Source organism: Monodelphis domestica, chromosome 1 (assembly GCF_027887165.1).
Source record: "Monodelphis domestica isolate mMonDom1 chromosome 1, mMonDom1.pri, whole genome shotgun sequence".
NCBI classification, from domain to species: domain Eukaryota; kingdom Metazoa; phylum Chordata; class Mammalia; order Didelphimorphia; family Didelphidae; genus Monodelphis; species Monodelphis domestica.
Window position 1 is genome coordinate 421,925,279 of NC_077227.1, and position 22,103 is coordinate 421,947,381.

The 22,103-nt window shown below is 37.7% G+C and overlaps 1 protein-coding gene across 16 annotated transcripts in view; it reads left to right on the forward strand.

Annotated features, from left to right (window-relative positions):
• The window catches only part of DAB2IP (DAB2 interacting protein), a 332,379-nt gene that overhangs the window by 59,365 nt on the left and 250,911 nt on the right, over positions 1-22,103 (forward strand). The window contains exon 4 of one of the 16 annotated variants that reach the window (XM_056812051.1): positions 7,328-7,542. The exons of the other annotated variants lie outside the window; for them this stretch is intronic. The gene's annotated coding sequence lies outside the window, so the exon portion shown is untranslated. The remainder of the gene's footprint in view (positions 1-7,327; positions 7,543-22,103) is intronic. 16 annotated transcript variants of the gene reach the window in all.

Here is a 22,103-nt window from a genome sequence, read left to right on the forward strand (position 1 = left end):
TTCATTTGGGGCTGTCTTGATAAAGATATTAGAGTGGTTTATCATTTCCTTTTCCAGTTCATTTTACAAATGAGGAAACTGAAGCAAACAGGTTAAGTGACTTTGCCCAGAGTCAAAGTGTCTGAGACTGGATTTGAACTTAGGTCTTCCTGAGTGTTTGGTGATCTATCTACTGAAATACCTAGCTGTCCTTTATAAGAAACTACTACTGTTACTACTACCATCACCACCAATAGCAGCTAACACTTATAAAGCTCTTTAAAATTTGCAAAGCACTTTACAAATATTTCTTTTTGTCCTCACAAAAACACTGTAAAGGAGGAGTTATTATTTCCATTTTACAAATGAGCAAATTGAGACTGACAGCGATTAAATGATTTGCTCAGGATCATAGAGCTAAGTGTCTGAGGCTGGATTTGAGCTTAGGTCTTTTAACTCCAGGTCCATGTTCTATCTCTGTGCCACTTAGCTGCCACCCAGTCAACTAAATATTTTGGAAATTTTGGTTGCTTTTCAGTGGTAGGAATAGAATTGTAAACATGTATAATTGTAACCTTTTATAATAATATGTTATCTTGTAATCAGGTGAAGGGAGAGAAAACACTTTGAAAGTTTTTAAGTGAGGGGGATTGACTAGACCTGTCATGCTCTTCCTCTTCTAAAAGTCAGTGTTCAGAGATGCCTTCCTTCTAGCACTTATTTTCTTTGGCACAAATCTCAGTGCAAATGCATGATATTAACTGAAGACTTTTGTTGGTTTGTCAGGACCTGTAATTCTTTTGGTTCAGTGAACTCCATCTATTAATGCACTTTATAATCTTAGAGCATGTAGTGGGGATGGAGTGGACTGAAAGAGGTTAAGTGACTTATTTTCCCAGGTTTCTACAATTATGGGCTACAGGCAGGGCCTGAAGGTCTTCTAGTCTTTGAGGTCAACATTGCATTCCCTCCCTGAAGGCTAGACTGGTTTAGCTGAGTGTGAAACTTGGAAAATGTGAAAGGGACATAAGAATTCTGCGTGTTAAGCTGATGCTGGTTGTAAGAAGATGTCTGAATTGCCTTACTACTAACAATTGCTCACTCTGCCCTCACATTGTCCCTTGAGTTCAGAACATTTTCCTTGAGAGCAGGCTATACCAAGACCCAGAACTTGAAGAGATACAGCAAAAATAGACAGATTTGGTGATTAGTCAAAGTTTTAGGTAAGACTCCAAGCCGATCTTAAATCACGTTTTACAGAAGTTACCTTTTCGGAAAGAACCTTCAGCCTCTAAAATATTTCTCCCATTGAAAGTATGGTACAGTGGATAAGACACTGAACTTGGAGTCAGGAGTACCTGGGCTTATCTCCTGCCATAGATAATAGCCATGTGATCCCAGGAAAGTTACTTAACCTCTCTGTGCCTTAGTTTCTTTATCTGTAAAACAGAGAAAGTTGGATTTGATGATCTGTAAGGCTCTTTCTTGTTCTAAATCTATGATTATATGGTCTCACTTCTTGGAGTTCTACCATTATGAAGTCATTTCTAGGACAGAAAAGGACATGTGATCCCATTCTAGGGTCCTCTTAAAATGCTAACTTTCCTGGGATAAAATGAATTCTGACTCTCAGGAGTCTTATTCTCTACCAAATCTTACCTTAGGTGTACATTTTCCATGAAGCTTTCCTAATCCTTCCCATTATTCACCTCTTGTTAGTTTTTGTCTCCTGTTTATATTATTTTATATTTTCTTGTTTGTGTACCCGTTTTAATGTCTTAATAGAATATCATCTTGAGAATAGATACTGTTTGATTTCAATCTTTCTATCCCCAGTGTATTGCACATAGTAGGTAAAGGTTAGTTGAATTGAAAGACCTTGCTGTTATCTCAGTTTTATCTAAAGCCGGCCCAACAAAATTCCAAGCATAAGGGTGGTTGATAGGCTCACAGAATTGAGATCTGGGAGGGAATTTAGAAATTTTCTAATCTGTTCTCTCTACTCCCATTTTACAGTTGACAAAACAGAGGCTAGGAGAGGGAAGGTGATTTGCTTTAAATCACACATAGCAAAGTAGTAGAACTGAAAATTTAATTAAAAAGTCTTCTGCCTATAAATTCATTGCTCTTTTTATTTCAATATCATTGGTTTGAGGATCTAGTGCAATAATTTACTTAAAAAAACCAAAACCCTTACTTTCTGTATTAGAATTAATGTAGATATCAGTTCCAAGGAAGAGGAGCAGTAATGGCTAAGCAATTAAATCCCATGTTCACAAAGCCAGGAAGTGTCCGAAACACTTGTCTGAAACCTGGTCTGAATCCCATCTCCAGGTCTGGCTATCTATCCACTGAGCCACCTAGCTGCCCCAGGTGCTTTAATTTTTAAAAACTTTTGTGCTTTAATTTACTCCTTAAAGCAGGCATTTTGGGCTTTTTTTTTTTTTTGAGTGTGCCATGTACCCTTTTGGCATGAAAGATTGGTGAAATTTTTGGATTTCTTTTCAAAATGTTTTTAAGAAATTGAGGAAATGATAGATTTCATTTAGAAGTTAACAAAAATGGGGGCAGCTGGGTAGCTCATAAGATTGAGAGTCAGGCCTAGAGATGGGAGGTCCTAGGTTCAAATGTGGCCTCAGACACTTCCCAGCTGTGTGACCTCAGGCAAGTCACTAAACCCCCATTGTCTAGCCCTTACCATTCTTCTGCCTTGGAACCAATTCACAATATTGATTCCTAGATGGAAGGTAAGGGTTTAAAAAAATAAGTTAATCAAAATAAAGATACATTTCAAAAAATTATTATCCAAGCTGAAGAATCCCCTGAAATATGTCTCCGGATTTCTTTTCTTTTCTTTTTTTTAAACCCTTACCTTCCATCTAGGAATCAATACTGTGAATTGGTTCCAAGGCAGAAGAATGGTAAGGACTAGGCAATGGGGGTCAAGTGACTTGCCCAGGGTCACATAGCTGGGAAGTATCTGAGGCCAGATTTGAACCTAGGACCTTCCATCTCTAGGCCTGGCTCTCAATCCACTGAGCTACTCAGCTACCCCCTGTCTCTGGATTTCTTGAGGGTCTGTGGATCTCAGCTTTTAAGGATCCTCGCTTTCTTTCATTCTTATTTTTCCCCTAGTAGCTGCTTTTATTCTCTCCCATGTTGGTGGTTTCTCTCCTAAAACAAATACAGTCTTGTGGTTGTTGTCTGGGAATGGTATTCCTTCCTCTGCTGAATACCTTCCCACATGAACACTAGATTTTTAAAGGGAACAAATACCCAATAAATTGTTAGAGATCGGAATAAAGATCCCCTCACTATCACCTTCTACTAGATCAGATGATTTGGGCGACATTAGATACCATTAGGTATACAATTGCCACAGGTGCTGTTTTTCAACACCACTTTTGGCCTCCAGCACTATCTGTCCATCTATCCATCCATCCATCCATCCATCCATCCATCCATCCATCCATCCATCTATCTATCTATCTATCTATCTATCTATCTATCTATCTATCTATCTATCTATCTGTCTGTCTATTTTAACAGTTGAAGTGATTCTAACTCAAGACCAACTCAATATCCTTTAACACGATGATTGTGGTGGTCGGGACTTTTGGGAAGATATTAAAATTCAAGAACAATTCTTATTCAGTTTTAAACCTGGAAGAGATCTTAAAATTTATTGTACCTCCACTAAAAAATCTAATTAATTAATTAATTAAGAATATTTTTCCATGGTCACATGATTTGTGCTTTTTCTCTCACCTTCTCCCTTCTTCCTCCTATAGCCAATAAGCAATTCCACTGGGATTTACATGCATCATTGTTCAAGACCTATTTCCATATTATAAATATTTGCAATAGAGTGATCATTTAGAATCTACATCCCCAGTCATATCCCTATTGAACCCTGCGATCAAGGAAATGTTTTTCTTCTGTGTTTCTGCTCCCACAGTTCTTTCTCTGGATGTGGATAGCATTCTTTCTCATAAGTCACTCAGAATTGTCCTGGATCATTGCATTGCTGCTAGTAGAGAAGTCCATTACATTCAATTGTACCACAGTATATCAGTCTCTGTGTACAACATTCTCCTGGTTCTGCTCCTTTCACTCTGCATCAATTCCTGGGGGTCATTCCAGTTCACATGGAATTCCTCTAGTTCATTATTCCTTTTAGAACAATAGTATTCCATCACCAACAGATATTACAATTTGTTCAGCCATTTCCCAATTGAAGGGCATACTCTCCTTTTCCAATTTTTTACCACCACAAAGAGTGTGACTATAAATATATTTGTACAAGTATTTTCCCTATTATCTCTTTGGGGTACCAACCTAGCAGTGGTATGGCTAAATCAAAGGGTAGGCAGTCTTTTAAAGCCTTTTGGGCATAATTCCAAATTGCCTTCCAGAATGGTTGAATCAATTCATAACTCCACCAGCAATGCATTATGCACCTCTGTTTTTGAGAAGAATTAACCAAGATCTAAATAGTGAAAATCATAGCTAGTAGGTGGTAGAGATGAGACCCAAATTTCAGCCTTCTCATTCCAAATTCAAATTCTTAGCTTAGGGTAGGTTTGCCAGAGTCCTTTACTGATAATCCATTTATACTGTTTCACAGATATCTTGATGATAATGATTATAACTTCTATTTGTATATTTTAAAGTTTGAAAAATGCTTATTTTCTCCAAAACAAAGCAAATGATCACAGATCTGATGGTGGAAGTTCTTAGAGATCATCTGATCATCTAGAACAAAAATCAATACAGCTTCTTTGAACTTCACAATAATCCTGTAAAGTAGGTACTATATAGGTATTATTTCTACTCTTTTATATAGATGAGAAAATTGAACCTCAGAAAGTTTGTGAGTTGTCCATAGTCCATAAAGGTAATAAGCATCAGAATAGAATTCACTTGCAGTTCTTCCTAACTTTTAAGTTCACTACTATATGTACTATGAAATTCTACCCCTTGACATTAATGTTTATCTAGCAATAGATAAAACCTAGAAACAGCAAAAGATGGCCAAAAGGGTCTGGTGAGTACCATGTATTTTGTAGAACAAGAAGTTGGTACTTAGGGAGAAGAGAGCTAAGATAGGGAAGCCATTTTTGGACCTTGGACTGAACCTATATTATCAGTGATTTCTTTTCCCATGTAGGTCAGCAATTTTTCTGTGATTTATATTTTTTAAATTTAAGTATAGTACTTTTCCAATGTGAAAGCATTTTTTTCTCCTTCTCCATTCCACCACTAAACAAAAAAGAAAAAAAATAAAGTCTCATAACAAATATGTATAGTTAAACAAAACAAATTCCTTGTCCATGTCCAAAATTGTTTGTTTCATCCTGCATTTTGAGTCTATCATCTCTATACCAGGGGGCAGCTGCTGGTGTCATGGTTGGTCATTGAATTGATCAGAATTTTTAAGCCTTTTGAAGTCATTTTTCTTTGTAATTGACATTTTAGGAATTGTTCAGGTTCTATTCATTTCATTATGCATCAGTTAAAATAAGCCTTTTTAGTTTTCTCAGAAATGGTGCTTTTCATCAGTTCTTATGGCACAGTAATATTCCATTACATTCATATACCATAATTTGTTTAGCAATTTCCTAATAAGTGGGAAATCCATATTTCCAATTGTGCTTTTAGTTTTGCTGTAACAGAAAGAAGTTGTTAGTATCTTTGTACGTATGAGTTCTTATCCTATTTTCTTGGTCTCTTTGAAAAATATGCCTAGTTGTGATAATGCTCTGTTGTAGAATCTACAGGTCAAAGGGTATGCACAGTTTAGTGACTTATTTGGTGTAGCTCCAAGTAGTTTTCCAGAATGGTTATATAACTCATAGCTCCACCAACAGTTCACTAATGTGCTTGGTTTACCCACAGTCCTTCCAGCATTTGTTATCTTTCTCTTTTGTCACTTTTGTCAATCTGATGGATGTGAGGTAGACCTGCTGGGACATCGAGTTAAGTGTCTTGCCCAGGATCATATGTCCAGCATCAGAAGCAGGGCTTAAATCTAGGTTAGTCCTAATTGAGGGTTAAACCCTATCCATGACATCATGCTGCTTCTCCAGGAAGTCATGGTAGATCTATATAGGTAATGTCCAAGGTCTAAAAGGATGTTGAATTAACAAGAGCAGTGCAAGGGGACAGGAGATGTAAAGTCTCATCTTAGGTAAAAGGATGGGTGCTCTCTTAACCCTCTTTGATATTCCTGGGAGGCAGAAATGGAGAAGTGGAAAAAAGCTGCATCCAGCATTCTGACATGATCTGGAGTCAGAAGGAGAACTGAACTTCTTGTCCTGACTCTGTTCCTGACTAGCAGTGTGACCATGGACAAATAACTTCTGTTTCCTCATATGTAAAATGAGGAGGTTGAACTAAATACTCTCTAAGGTCATTTCCAGCTCTAGATCCACTTATACATATTTGTGGGTGGAAGAGGATGAGTGGACTTAATAATTACATTTTCAAAGTATTTTCATATCTCTTATCTAATTTGATCTTTACAACACCCCTGTGAGTTAAGTAGGATAGTTTTCATTGGCCCCATTTTTTCAAAGGAAGAAATTCAATCCAAGAGTCTAAAGTGACTTTCTTGTTTATAGCTACATAGCAAGTAACCACCAGGGCCAATATATGATCCCAGTCTCCACCCTCCAAGATGAGTATTTCTTCTATTGTATCCATAGTTTTTGCTTCTAGCTAGCAACTTTTCCTATAGATAGAGAGCTTATATTGATTTACTGTTGTATATCTTAGTATACTTTACAAATAGTCTTCTGAAGGAGACAGTGAAAGTATTATTTCCTCTATTTTACAAATACAGAAGCTGAGACAAAGAGGGGGGAAATGGAACTTTCTCAATCACACAAGGAATTAATGGGAAACCTAGTAATAGAATATAGATCTCCAGGGCCCTTGTCTGGTATTTTTTCCCACTATTCCATGCTGCGTCTCCTATAAAGTTTTTGGTATACTTGGAAGGGAACTTTCCATATACCTTAAATCGTAATACTTAAGCAGACTCTCTTTTGAGTGAAGAAAAGCAACTTTGGGAAGTTATATATAGATGCTATCCAGTCTAGTCTTCTCATTTTACATATGGAGTAACTGGTTGTGACTTGCCTAAAGGTTAAGAGTAGTAATTGACAGAGGTGGATTTGAAAACAGTCCCCCTTACTCCAAATCCACTGTTCTCTCTGCTTTATGGTTATGGGATCTTACTTCAGATTGCTAAGAGAGGTTGGGCTGGAACTTCTGTTGTGAGCCAATGTTTTTCCCTCTCATTACCTTCCTCCACCTCCTTTCCTCATCACTGACACTCCCACAGCCCCAGGCTTGAGTGAGAAGATGATCCTTTGGAAATGTAATTGGAGACCTAATTGGAGGCATCCTGTCAGGTGATTGTGTGATGTTCCACAAGTCTCATCCTGCTCTGTACCTGGACCCATGAAAAGATTATGCTTCACTCTGAGAATGGACTGCCCCAAGGCATGTGTGCTGGAAATATGACTGACCACCTGCCCTTTCCATTAGCCTGACAAGGTGAGCTGGAATGCAATAGAACCACAGGAACAAGTCCTATGTAGAACCTTAGAGGGGCTGGAAGCAGTCATTCCAAAAACATTAGCCCAGAATTGAGGGTATATTGGTATGTTTCATTGTTTTAGTAATAAATCATTTTGATACAGTGCTTTAGGCTTTATAAAGCATTTTGTTCACATTCTCTTATTGGAGCTTAAACAATAACCCTGTGAAGTAGATAGCATAAATGTTCTGATCCCCATTTAACTGAATAGAAACTCAAGCCCAGAGACCTTGTGATTTACCAATGGTCATCAAGTTAGTAAGTAGCATCATAGTTAGAATGTTTCAAATTCTTGCAACTGGCCCTTCCAGAGGCCCTTGGCTCCCTCTCCTTACATGTTCAGACATTTAAAGACTCAAAAATATCTCTGACCTTAGCTTCTTTCTCCTTCAAGTATTTGGTCCAAGGTGCAGTTAGGTGACTCAGTGGATTGAGAGGCAGACCTAGAGTTGGGAGTCCTGGGTTCACATCTGGCCTCTGATACTTACTAAGTGTGTGATTCTGGGCAAGTCACTTAACTCCCATTGCCTAGCCTTTACTGTTCTCCTGTCTTGGAACCAATATACAATAGTGATTCTAAGATGAAAGATAAAGGTTTAAAAAATATTTAGTCCAGGGAATACCAATCTATTTTGCTGGGAAGTTCTTTTTTACATTGCAACTGAGGCTCTCTTAGTGCTGATGAATCCTACTTTCTCTTATTCCATCCTCTTGGGGGTTGGGTGGGCTACTGGCCTTCACATTTGCTTTCTTCGAATTTCCATTATATTCTTAGGCAGTAGTACTGCATGGATATGCATTCAATAGTTCTCTCATTTGATTCACAGTCTTAGAATGCAGCCATAGAATATGAGAACAGGTAGGGGTCTTGGAATCTGACATATAAGAATTGGAATAGATGGAAAAGATCATCTAATCTACTCTCTCCTTTGTTTTATAGATGTGGAAACTGAGGCAGAAGGAGGAAAAATGACTTTGTCTAGATCTCTTATATCTCTTGCTATCCAGTCCAGTTCTTGTTTTACTGCACTGTAGTCAATTCCCTAAAGAATTTCTGCTAGGTTTGGTGTTCAAACTCATTCAGCAATGAGCTTATGGATCTTAGGTCTAATATGCTAACATACACTACTGCAAGAGTTCTTTGTTTCCCTAGTTACTTTGTAGGCTGTTATTCCACTCCTGGAGTGAGGTTGCTCTGTTTCTGTCTCATTGATGTTTGGTACTGTAGGAAATAAATGCAGAGAAAGAAGGGAGAATCCTGAGTCTCTGCTTTCAAGGAGCCAAGAGGTGAATTAGGAAGATGAAGCTCTCTCAGATGGAGAAGATAAATAATAGTTTAATGCCATGTATGCTCAGCATGCAGTTGGAGTTCCAGACAGTAAGTGCTGTAGTAGTACTTAAGGAAATCTCATAGAGGCTGGGGCAGTTGGCTAAGGCTTCCTGGAGGAAGGCAGGGTTTGGAGTTGGACCTTGAAGATGAATAGCTAATAGCTCCTTTGAGTATTTCACTTTTAGATATACAAAATAATTTCTTCAAAACTACTTTCTGAAGTAGTTTAGGAATTATTTTTAATGTTTTGCAGATGAAGAAACTGAGCATGGTAGTGAGACGTGGGAAAATTTAGGCAGGTAGTAAGTTCTCCTCATCCCCAGGCCAGTGCTCTTTATAGAGACACTAGGAAGGGTTGGAGGGGAGGGAGAAGGAAAGGCATAACATGTATCCTGGACAAAGGCACTGACAAAGGAATGAGCCTGTTACATTTGTGGGAAAGGGAGGTGACTGGCCTGTGTGGAACAGAGGTTTTATAGTAGAGAGTAAGATTAAATAACAACCTGGTGAGCTCATAGAGTGACTTTGAAAAGACCAGGCTAAGGACTTCGAATTTTATTCAGCAGACATGAGGGAGCCTTTGGAGACTTGTGCAGTAGAGTGATATGATCAGTTATACTTGCAGAATTTTAATCTGATGATATGTGTGACACAAGAGGGACTAGAGACTGTTGCAAAGGTCCTAAAGTAAGGTAATGAGAGGCAAAATTAGAATAGTGGGGAGTAGAGCCGAGAAGGCAGAACAGAGAAGGCAGCCTAGTATGGTAGAAAGAAACACTACATTTGAAGTTGGAACTTCTGGGTTTGGATTCTGGATCTGTGTCTTTATGCAAGTTATTCAACTTCTGATCTTCATTTTCCTTCTCCAAAATGAAGAAGGTATTCTAGATGGTTTCTAAGGTTGCTTCTAGATCTGAATACTTAATCTTAGATGCAAAAGACATTTTAAAGGAAAAATCAACCGGACTTTGTAATTTTCTACAAATGAGGGTGCCTGAGATTTTCATCCTAGGTTTCTGGGAGAAGTGCCTATGATATAGTTGAAAGAACAAGAATTGGAGTAAGAGATGTTGGTTTGAATCCCATCTCTGTTATTTAATCCCCATGTGACTTTGAGCAGTCTGCTCCCCTTTGCTGAACCTCAGTTTCCTTCTTATACAATTTAGAGCTAGAAAGGACCTTTGAGAATTAATTCTACTCCCTTATTTTACAAATGAGAAAATAGGTCCTGGAAGTCTAGGAACTTCAACTCATGCCTCCAGTTTCTAAGTTCTTTGTTTTTTCCACACTCAGCCACAAGATGATCTCTAAGGACACTTCTAACTCTAAATCCCATAGACTAAGATTTCCTATGAGTCAGAAGAATGGCAGTACATCACTTATACTTATGGTTTTCATCCACCACCCATCCCTATCCCCTCACCCTTCTCCTTCTTCCCTATCCCAGACCCCTACAGAGAAATTAGCCTGGCTGAGGCTCCCTCTAAGGTGTGGTTTCCCTCTTCCCAACTACTTGGCTGAGGGCCATCTGTGCAGATGTTGTCTTTTCCTACTTCCAAGGTTAGTGACTCCCCTGGGAAAGAGGAATAGGGAAGAATCACAGTTTGAGATTAGCGTCAAAATAGAAACTTATTGGCCCAAGGCAAGAGAGGTATTAAGGGAATGAAATGACTGTCTTTTTGGGGGGAGGTGGGGAGAAGAATATCTAGGGAGGCAGAATTTTATAGGAGAATTTGTAGGACATGCAGCCAGGAATCCTGGGTTCTAGTCTTGACTTGGTCAATCTTTTCTGAAATCTAGTCTCAGTTCAACAACTGTGAACTGAATATCTCCACTGGGATATTCCAGTAACATTGCAAACTCAATATGCCCAAAAATTGTTTTTCATTTTTGTCTTTTTTTTTAAACCCTTACCTTCCATCTAGGAATCAATACTGTGAATTGGTTCCAAGGCAGAAGAATGGTAAGGACTAGGCAATGGGGGTTAGGTGACTTGCCTAGGGTCACACAGCTAGGAAGTGTCTGAGGCCAGGTTTGAACCTAGGACCTCCCATCTCTAGGCATGACTCTCAATCCACTGAGCCACCCAGCTTCCCCCTTCATTTTTGTCTTTATATCACCAGTACAGTGTCTTGCACACAGTAGGTGTTTAGTAAATGCTTGTTGAGCTGATTCACTTCCTTCTCTTATCCTCAGTTTCTTGCTTTTTAAGAAAAGGATTTGGGGAACAGCTAGGTAGCTGAGTGGATTGAGAGCCAGGCCTAGAGACAGGAGGTCCTAGGTTCAAATCTGGCTTGAGACACTTCCCAGCTGTGTGACCCTGGGCAAGTCACTTAACCCCCATTGTCTAGCCCTTAGCATTCTTCTGCTTTGGAACCAAAATACAGTATTGATTCCTAGATGGAAGGTAAGGGTTTAAAAAAAAAGAAAAGAAAAGAAAAGAAAAGAAAAGAAAAGGATTTGTACTGTATGCTATCTAAAGTTGCTTTTAGCTTGTGCATACTCTGTTCTGTGTTCTAAGATCCTTTGCAGCTCTATGATTCTATGGGCCAGATGTGCTGTTGGGAGGACTTTCAGCATGAACATTACTGCAGCTGAGATCTGAGTTTGCACAGCTGACCCTGTCTAACAGGCCTAGCTTCAAAAGTTGCATTCAAAAACCAGCCCCGAGACAATCGGCTGGTATCATTTGGGGAACATTTTCAAAACGTCCTTTATTTCTTGGTAATTAATGGCAGCTTTGATTAGTAATGAAAGCTGGGGCTGTTTTGCACAATGCTGGAGCAGTAAAGTGTGACTCAGCAGACAGTTAAATCCTGCTGTAACATTACTTTTGCAATTTATCACCTGTCAGCATAGCTTATGCAGGGAATAAAACAAGTTCATTGGGAGACAGCCAATAATGTACCAAAGCCCTGCATTTGGTGCTTCTGGGGGAGAAGCCAAGCTTCAGTCATTCCTAGCTTTGTTTCAAAAACTCATTCTTACTCTCCTCCCACACAAACCTTGGTTCTATAAGATTCTTATGTATGGAAAAGAACTCTGACTTTAGAGACAAAACATCTGTCTTTGAATCCTGGCCCTGCTACTTTCTTGTGTGACTGTGAACAAGTAATTTCACTTTCCTCACTGAGCCTCAGTCTCCTCATTTGTAAAAAAAAAAAAAATGGATAAAGATGACAAAAGATTGGGGTCAACTTTGGAAGGATCATGGAAAATCAGGCACACTAATAAAATGTTGAGAGAGTGGTAAATTGTTCCAATTGTTATTGAACGTGATTTGGAATTATGTTAAGAAAATTATTAAAATGCCCATACTCTGACTCAGAAATCTCATTTCTAGGCATATATACCGTGGAGATCAAAGACATTGAAGTATTTATAGCCACAGTTTTTTTCATTCAATTTTATTTTGTTTTCATTTCTGAATGATCACCCTCCCTGTTACCTCTTCCCCCACCATTTAAGAAGACAAGAAAAACAAAACCCATTACAAGTATATATAATCCTGCAAAATAAATTCACACGTTAACCATGTCCTTTGCCCAAAATAAGGAAAAAAAGAAAGCGAAAATATATATTTCAGTTAACTATCTGAGTATATCAACTTACTATCTGGATGTGGATAGCATACTTCATCTCATGTTCTTTGGGAATTATGGCTAGTTGTTGTGTTGATCAGAGTTACTAAATTTTTCAAAGTTGATGATCTTTATAATTTTGCTCTAGTTTTATAAATTGTTCTCCTAGTTCTTCTGACTACATTTTATATAAATTCATATAAGTCTTTCTAGATTTTTTTCCCTCCCTGATATATTCCCAATCATCATTTCTTATAGCACAATAGTATTTTATCACATTCATATACTATAACTTGTTCAGCCATTCCCTAGTTAAAAGACAACCCTCCATTTTTAATTCTTTGCTACCACAAAAAGAGCTGCTATAAATATTTTTCTACTTTTGAGACACCTCCCTCTTTCTTTGATCTCTTTAGGGTATATACCTAACAGCAAAATTACTAGGTCCAAGGGTCTGTATAGTTTCATATTGGGGGGGCATAATTCCAATTGTTTTCCAATATAATTAGACTAGTTCACAGTTACACCAGAAGTGCATTAATGTATCTTTTCCCACCTTCTCTCTGGCATTTGATGTCTAACATTTTTGTCCTCTTAGCCAAGCTGATGGGTATGAGGTGGTACTTCAGATTTTTTTAGTTAGCATTTCTCTAGTTATTAGTGATTTAGAGCATTTTTCCATATGGTTACTAATAACTTGGATTTCTTCCTCTGAAAACCATGCATTTATATCCTTTGGTCATTTATCAATTGGAGAATGGCTCTTTTCATGTAAATTTGACTCAGTTCCCTATATATCTAGAAATGAGATCTTTATCTGAGAAACTTGCTATAAGAGTCTTTTTTTTTTTTTGTAGTAACAAAGAACTAGAAACAAAGTAGATGCCTGTGGACTAGGAAATAGCTAACAACTGTGGTACACTGAACTAATGGAATATTACTATGCAATAAGAAAAGATGAATATGAAGAATCCAGAGAAACCTCTGGTGGTGGATGAGGATTTGAAGAGGTGAGGAGGGTAAGAAAGACTTGAAGGACTCTTCAACACCATCTCACTCTACATCCCTGTCACTAAGATCTCAAAACAGAACATACTGGGCATGGTCACAGAGTTAGTTTTTCTCTATAGACTGCTTCCTGCTGAATATAATCCCAGGAATATCAAAAGTAACAGTTGCCCCCAAATCTCTTTTCCTACTAACCTCTCAAGAAGCCTGAAACTTCATACAGTTAAACTAATATTTAAAAGAGATTCTTATTAGGGAGATGTATTAATTGAGTTAGGGATTGCACTCTCATGGCAGAGGTCCTACTTCAGAGTCTGCCTTGCCACTGACTAGTTATTTGATCTTGGGCAAGTTACCTTTCTGAACCTGTTTCCTCATTTGAAATGAGTAGATGATATCTAAGGTCTCTTCAAGACTTAGATCCTATAATTCTAGGAGGAATAATATGTACTAGTTAATAGTATCCTATGAGAGAATCAAGCTGGTATAGAGGATGGAACACTGGATGTGGGATCAGAATTGAGTTCAAGCCTCTGCTCTTTTACTAACTAGATGTTGTAAAGATTAAAATTGTAATGTGTAATGTGTGAATGGGTCAACCAATTTAGATCTTTGGGCTTTAGTTTTATCATAGATTATTAGAAATGGAAGAGACCTTAGAAGCCATATAGTACAACTTCTGTCTCTCATAGGAATTGCCAATGGACTCATCTGTAAAGGGAAGGGATTTAAGTTTATAGAGTGCTTTATTACATATGGAGTTTTATTCTTAAACATTCAGACACATCCTATTGATCTTTGTATCAGTGTGGCTCTGTTTTCTATCAGAATAATTTGCAGTCCCTCAGAAAAGTTACTTTCTAATGACTTAATGACTCACAACATCACAAATTTATAGCTAGAAGAGACCTTATAGGTAACAAAGTCCAACCTCCTCATTTTATAAGTGGGGAAATAGGCCAGAAAGGTTGCCCAAGGTCAAATAGCTATTGTCAATTGGGATTTGGGCCCACATCAATAAATCATCAAATATTTATTTAGCACCTACTATGTACCAGGTACTAGGTTGACTCTGGAGACAAAAAGAAAAAAAAAATGAAACCATCTCCACCCTGAAGCAGCATCATTGTGATTTTCAAATCTAACAGTCTTTTTTCCATATCACAGTGCTGTCCCATGGTGGTCGGAACCACATCTTATCTAAATCTTTATATATATATATATATATATATATATATATATATATATATATATGGTTGAATTAAGGTAGAATCCTAAGATTTAGAAGTGGAAGTGACATTAGAAATAATCTAGTTTAGAACTTTTGTTTTACAGATGTAGGGATTAAAATTTAGGGGTTTGACTAAAATATAAGAATTCTAAAGTAATATTGTGGTCATCAATTAAAAAATATTATAGCTCAAGTCAAGTGACTTTTAGTAGCTTTTTATTTACAAAGAGGTGGAAAGAGTGAAAGTAGAGAAATGTAAGAAGAGAATAGAGAAATTGTCTAGCCTATCACACTAAATGTTGCTCCAGTGTCTGAATCAGCCCCGGCAGGGCCCATTAACCCTCAGCCAGAGGACCCGGTGGTATCTTATATAAAGGTTCCAGCAACACAGCCTCCTCCAGGAGAATGAGGCCTCTCTGGAACTAATCTCTCCAGAAGCCAGGAAGGGAAGGCCAGCTACTCACTCACCCAAGAAGAAGTACAAAAGAGAAGATCCAGCCACCTCCAAAAAGCAGTCCAAGAGCCAAGGTCTCAAGTTGAAGCTGAGGTCCAAGTTCAAAGCCACCTTCAAGAGGTAAGTTACCACCTGAAGCTCTAAGCTGAAGATTCAAGCTGAAGACTCCATGGACAGGAAGTTCAGGACTTTTTATAGTCCTTTTTCCACATCCCTTCCTGTCCCTTCCTCTCTTCACAGGGACCAGTCACAGCTTCCAAACTGTCTAGCACTGCTCAGGGGGGGCAGTGTCTGTGGGATCCACCTCTCATCCTCTGAGGGTGTAAACTCTTGTCAAAGGATTCACAAGTTTCTGGAGTTGTCACCCATTTTAGTAAGTGACTTCGGAACTCCATTACTTAGTGTTAAGTAGGGGTGTTTAGGTTTTTGGTTGATTAATTTAAAAACAGACATAGAGAATAAAGAATTCCCTTTCACACAGATGAAGAAACAGCACCACATGAGTGCTTTACCATGCCCAAGTTTGTGTGACTAGTAGATGGTAGAGGTGGGATTTGAGTCCAGATCCATTGACTCCAAACTACTGTTTTCTCCACCCCTCTTTCCAATGCAATATGCTGACATTTTTCTTTCTTTCTTTTTTTTTACTTTAACAAGATTTGATTAGGATGAAAAATCAGTTTAATCCTGAAAATGTTGGGAAGAGTACTTAATTTTGTTGGATTAAGTGTTGTCAGTGGTTTTCCAACTTCATTGTTTTTTTCTCATTAGTCCATTTTTCAGCATGTGGGTCCCAGGATTCTAGCTTTTTGAACCCTTCTTGATGTTGATACAAGGAAGAGTATGGCATCAAGGTCCCACTAATTTGGGAGAATAAATTTACTATGTGTAAATAGAACATAGAGAAATGTTTTTTGTAGTTTTTAAACTTCTTAAGAAATCATTTTAAGATTGTTCACTATTGAACTGAATATTATAAGGGATGGAGACCTCATTGAAAATGATTGACATGAACACAATAACAGCTTTTGAATTGGGTCAGGAGAATAAGTAAGGCCCACAGAAAGTATTTTCTCCAATCTTTCCAATCTTCTCACTTACAAATTGGCTGTGTTTACAATGATTGTGTCCTTATGTCTTTTCAGAAAAATTTTTTTCTATTATTCCCCTATCCTCCTTCTCATGGCAAATGAAGTGCTTAGCAATGAATTTTACTCTTGTTCCTTTCCAGGGAAGTAGGTATACATTTCAGCCATAGAGATGTAGGCTAGATTTGAAGAAGAACTTCCTGACAGTGGGGGTATGTAGAGGTGATACAGGGAATAGGCTGCCAAGGGATCAGGTAGAGAAGCTCTTTCCCTCAAGAACTTGAAGAACAAAAGGGGTATTTATGCTCTCTGAAGAATTGGTGACCCTAGATAGTTGTTCCAAGTCCTATGATTCAGCTATCCCAAAGGCTGTCTTTGCTTGAAGGAAAATAGGAATGAATGATTAGTAAAGAATTTGTCCCAAGTTTGTCATGGATTCATAGGATTTCTTTTTTAGAGCTTTAAGATACCTTTAAATATAAAATGCTAAGGCTATAAGGGATAACCTTTTGATAAAAAATGTTAGAACTGAAAGAGACTATGGAAAACAGAATGTCAAAGCTCAGAAAGTCTTCTATAAAGAGAATGGGCTTTGGAGTCATAAGATTTGGGTTCCAAGTCCAGATTATTAACTGTGTGACCTTTGACATGTGTAAAGATTAAAATTTAGGAATATGGGGAGACTGAGGCAGGTAGAAATTAGTTTCTCTCTGCAAGGAGTATTATATTTTTTTAGAGGTTTATTAAAGGTTAAAGATTAAAGAAAATACAGAATAAGAAAAAACACGTGCCTAGGCCAGAGGCCTAGGCCAGATAACCTCACATCACGGAAGAGACACATCTGTTCCAAAACGGAAGTCCAAAAGAAGACCCAAAAACCTTTGCCACCAGCTTAAATCCTTCCTCGATCTCGGCCCACCTCAGAATTCCCGTGAGATTACAAAGCATTTTGGGGAAGTGGAGCAAAGGCTTGTGGGGATTGTAGTCCTGTATTCGAGTCTATTTTTTACATTCCACCATTTGATCCTCTGGGAAGAAGTCCTTCCCCAAAGGATCATTAAAACATAATCAATTTAAAGATTACAATAATTTGAGGATAAGAAAAAAAAGAACAAAACCAATAATTACTGGACGCATTGACAGAAGGCCAATTAGGGGGCAGTCCCCTTTGGCATGAGAGTATACATACAAATAAATGTTCAATCAACCATACCCAAAGTTCAATTTTGTGCAACTTGTGGTCTGGAGGCTTCTTCATGGTGGCTTCTCTAACAGTTCAGTTCTGGATTCAGAGAGGTAGCATCTTCTTTACCTAAAATTCTTCTCAAAAGGAATTTAAACTTTGCAATTTAAATAATGATATTTTTTTACATTCCCCCCATTAAGAGGGTAATTTAAAAAACCGGGATCATTTAGGGATGCATGGCTGCGGTATGAGGTATATGAATCAATTTTGGCACAAGAAATTAAAAAGATATCAGAAAAATCCAAAAGAAAAGAAAAAATTTCTGGATGAAAATATAGACTATCAAAGTCTTATGTGTAAAAATTCCAAGTAAAAAGAAAAATAAATCTATAACAGGTCCTTGAATCAGAGCCCAATCAAAATGATCTAAGCAATGATACCCAGTCAATAGCCAGGACTACAGAAAGGTACCACACTATGGAAGGCAGAAAAGGGGACCAGATTATAGGAGCCAAGGTTTTGGGGATACTCGTCTGTGAGTATTTTCAGAGTGAGTGTGGATTCAAGGAAAGCCTATGACGAGCAATGATAAACATAGTAACCTTGAGTCTTCACACTAGGTTCAAGACCTTTGTATTGGCCTAGACGTGCGTGCATCAATCCATTCTGGATTGGCCTTTCTTTGGCTCTGTGCAATGGCTCTTGTGTGTATATCTTGTCCTGGAATCAGACAGAATCATTAAGCAAAGTCCCATAATTTATTTAAATAATTAATGGCATCATTTTTATAGTCACAAGCTTTTTAGGGCATGCATTAGCAAATGTATTTCAAACTTGTAGCACTGAAAAGTCAAAAAGTTAAAGAAAATCTTAATGCTGGTGACATGTGCTTCAAATATAAAAAGGAGAGGAAAAAATAATAAAAAAACCTGAAAAAGTATATTGCACATGCAAGAAAAATATAATAAGAAAAGTGCTTTAAAAATTTCAAAAATATAGCTTATAATCATTGACACTCTGTGTCAGCTAAGAAAATATAAAATGCAAGGCTTTCTCACCAAAAATGAGATCCATTTCCTCTTAATATCTGGCCATGATCACTGTGAGTAGAAGGCAAATGAATTGAACAACGTTAACAATTTTTCATCTTTAAAATACAGTAGTACAAATATGTAGTTATCAATATCCCCCAAATTCTCAATAGCCCAATTAATTACAATAGCAAACAAACACACTTTCACATTTCACAGAAGTTGCTGTATGACATTTTTAAAACCTATGAATTGATGGACATTTGTCACAATTTTTACAAACATAGCAATCTTTCAACCTTGGTATTTAAACATATTTTTTTAAACAAAGTAAAACTCATCTTGGGTTAAGAACATAATCAAGAAATCTAGATATCATTGTGGTGCAAGTGAAGTAGTGAGCTAAAGAGTATAAATAAAGGGGTGCTCCTTTTGGAGGCTTTTAGGGATACAAATGCCCTGAGATTAACTGCCCAACTTCCATTCACATGTGGGAAGGTTGGGGTTTATAAAATGTATTTCACTTCAGCTACTAGAATGGGCCTTACCTCATGGTAGGGGCAGGCAAAAATAACCAGATTGTTAAAAAAAAATTCCAAAAATCATATTTAAAAAACTTTTAAAATCAAATCATTTGAGGTATTTAGCACATTAAATTTTTCCAAGGTTGTTAATACAATTATAACCAGTTCTGAAGTCCATGTATCCTCAGCAAAATAGAAAAAAGCTGTTTTTTCATATATGGGCTTATTCACAATAATATTTGTTCAATAGTTATAGGGGAAAAACAACAGAATTTTTGAAACTAAGTACATTCAAAATAAATTCAATCAACCTTAAGTTCAAGCAGAATAATATTGAATCCAGTAATATATGAACTTAAAATCACAAAGTTAAACCATAACAAAAAATGCAATTGAATACAGAGATTTTTATAAACCATTGGAGTCTGAAATGCTTTAGAATATAGCCTTTAGTCTCCTCAAAGTTCCTTGGGTTCTTATCCATTTAAATGTCTATTGTCAGAAGGCAGAGTGGTAAGGGCTAAGCAATGGGATCTAAAGGGCCTGCTCAGGGCCCCACAGCTGGGAAGTATCTGAGGCCAGATTTTAACCTAGGACCGAATGTCCTCAGGTCTGGCTCCCAGTTCGTTGAGCCACCCATTTGCCTCTTCAAAGTTAAAGTTGAATCTTTGGGCTGAATCTGCTCCCTGACAGGCAGGTAAAATCAATGAAATTACCAGAAGAGTCAAAAGGTATCCTTTTAAACAGCCCATTGCTTTTTAAGTTTCTGTTTGAAAAAATCTGTTTCTTCTCCTCCCCCTTTTCTCTCTCCCCTGCTCTGATACCTCCTCCTGCCCCAGTCCATGTGGAGCCCAGGCCGCCCACTTGGAGTCAATACCCTCGTCCACTCGGAGGCTTAGCCTAAGGGAAAATTGCCCGTTCTCCTTTCCCTCTGTGGCCAATACTGTTACCAGCTGGTCGAAATGAGTCCTGAGCAATCTGCTCCAAGGATCTGGGTGATGAGCTGTCTGGGTCAGAGGTCAGATGGGTGAGAGACAGAACGCCAGGGTGGGTAGGGCCGGGAGCCGGAGCGCAGACAAACAGGGTAGGGAGCTCGGGCACCAGGTGAGAGGCCAGGAGCAGAAGCAGGAGAAGCAGGCAGACAGAACTTAGCAGCCAGGGGCCAGGTGGGCGGCAAACACAACAGGTCTGGATTGGGGACTGCAGCTTTGCAAGGGTAAAAAAAAAAAACCTTGGCTAGAGAGATGTGGCTCAAAAATTTTTTTTTTCTAGGTACTAGCTATTAAAGATTAACTAAAGATCAGAAAAGAAATCAGAAGATTGAGATTTTTTTATCCCTTCGTGGTTGCCAAACTGTAAAGATTAAAATTTAGGAATATGGGGAGACTGAGGCAGGTAGAAATTAGTTTTTCTCTGCAAGGAGTATTATATTTTTTTAGAGGTTTATTAAAGGTTTAAGATTAAAGAAAATACAGAATAAGAGAAAACATGTGCCTAGGCCAGAGGCCTAGGCCAGATAACCTCACATCACGGAAGAGACCCATCTGCTTCAAAACGGAAGTCCAAAAGAAGACCCAAAAACCTTTGCCACCAGCTTAAATCCTTCCTCAATCTCAGCCCACCTCAGAATTCCCATGAGATTACAAAGCATTTTGGGGAAGTGGAGCAAAGGCTTGTGGGGATTGTGGTCCTGTATTCAAGTCTATTTTTTACACATGTCACTTGCCATCTTTAAGTTTCGTTTTTCTCATCTGTAAAGAATTTTGCTTTGATGACCGTTAATTTCTTTCCAATTATAAATCCTGTGATTCTTTTTACTTAGAACATTAGAGTTGAAACAATTCTTAAAACATAGCTTGGAAAAATTACATAGAATCTGAGAACCTAAAATATACAAAATAAAATATTAAATATCTACTCTATACTGATAGGTATTCACAGAAAGTTTGATTAAGATTCTGTCCTCCTAAAGTAGAGTCTGGAAGTTGACATCAAGGTGTCTACTTGAGTGAGCCCTCTTCTAATTCTAAGATCACTGTAATATGCTGTACAATATTATATGGTAGCTTAATAAATGCAGAGCTATAAGGGACCTCATAGTCATCAAGTCTGATTTCATCATTTTGCAGTTGAGGAAATTGAAGCCAAAAAGTCAAGTCACTTTATTAATCACCTACTATATGCCAGACACTGTGCTAGTACATGGGGATATAAGATAAAGGGAGGGGGAGAAACTGTCTGCTCTCAAGGAGCTCCCAGAATAAATGGGAAACAATGTGTAAACAATATACAAATAAGATATATACAAGGCAAATTGGAGAGCTTTTAGAACAAAGAACTCCTAATAGTAAAGCTTGGAGGAGCCTTACAGACAATCTATGTTCTATGAGGACGCCCTCATTTTATAAAAGAGAAAACAGACAAAAAGAAAGGAAGTGATTTGTTTGTCCAAGGTGATATAATTAATTACTAAATGGGGACTGCAGTTAATAAAGCCTGTCTTTGTCAGCTCCCAAGGTGATTTTTTTGGGGAAGAGGGAAATGATAGCAAAACTATAACAACTGTTTATCTGGGTTTGGGGGCAAGGATAAACAATAAGTTAATGATTTTCTAGAAATGTGTGAGTAGGAAGCTAAAAAGGCAACTTTCTGATTGGCTGAGATTTCATGGAATTTTCTTTTTTCAAAGCAAAGAGGGATTGTTTAGGATGCTTCATCTAATGAACCCCAACTGGATTAGGATGTTTTTACTGGATCCTAGACTTTAGAGCTAGAAAGGACCTTGGTGGTCCATAAACTTTGATGGAAAAAAATTGTGCTTTTATTTTCACTAATTTCTAACTGAATTTTAACATTTCCTTCAATTATACATTTTAATACAAATGTTATTTTAAGAAGGAATCCATAGGTTTCATCAGACTGCCAGAGAGTTCTAAGACACACAAAAATATTAGGAATACTCACTTTATTATTGGAGAAACTAGAGTCTGGAAAGATTAAGTAACCTACCTAAAGTTACAGTTGAAGAATTATGGGATCTGAATCTACCGAGAACAGAGACTATTCTGGTTCAGTACCTGAAAGT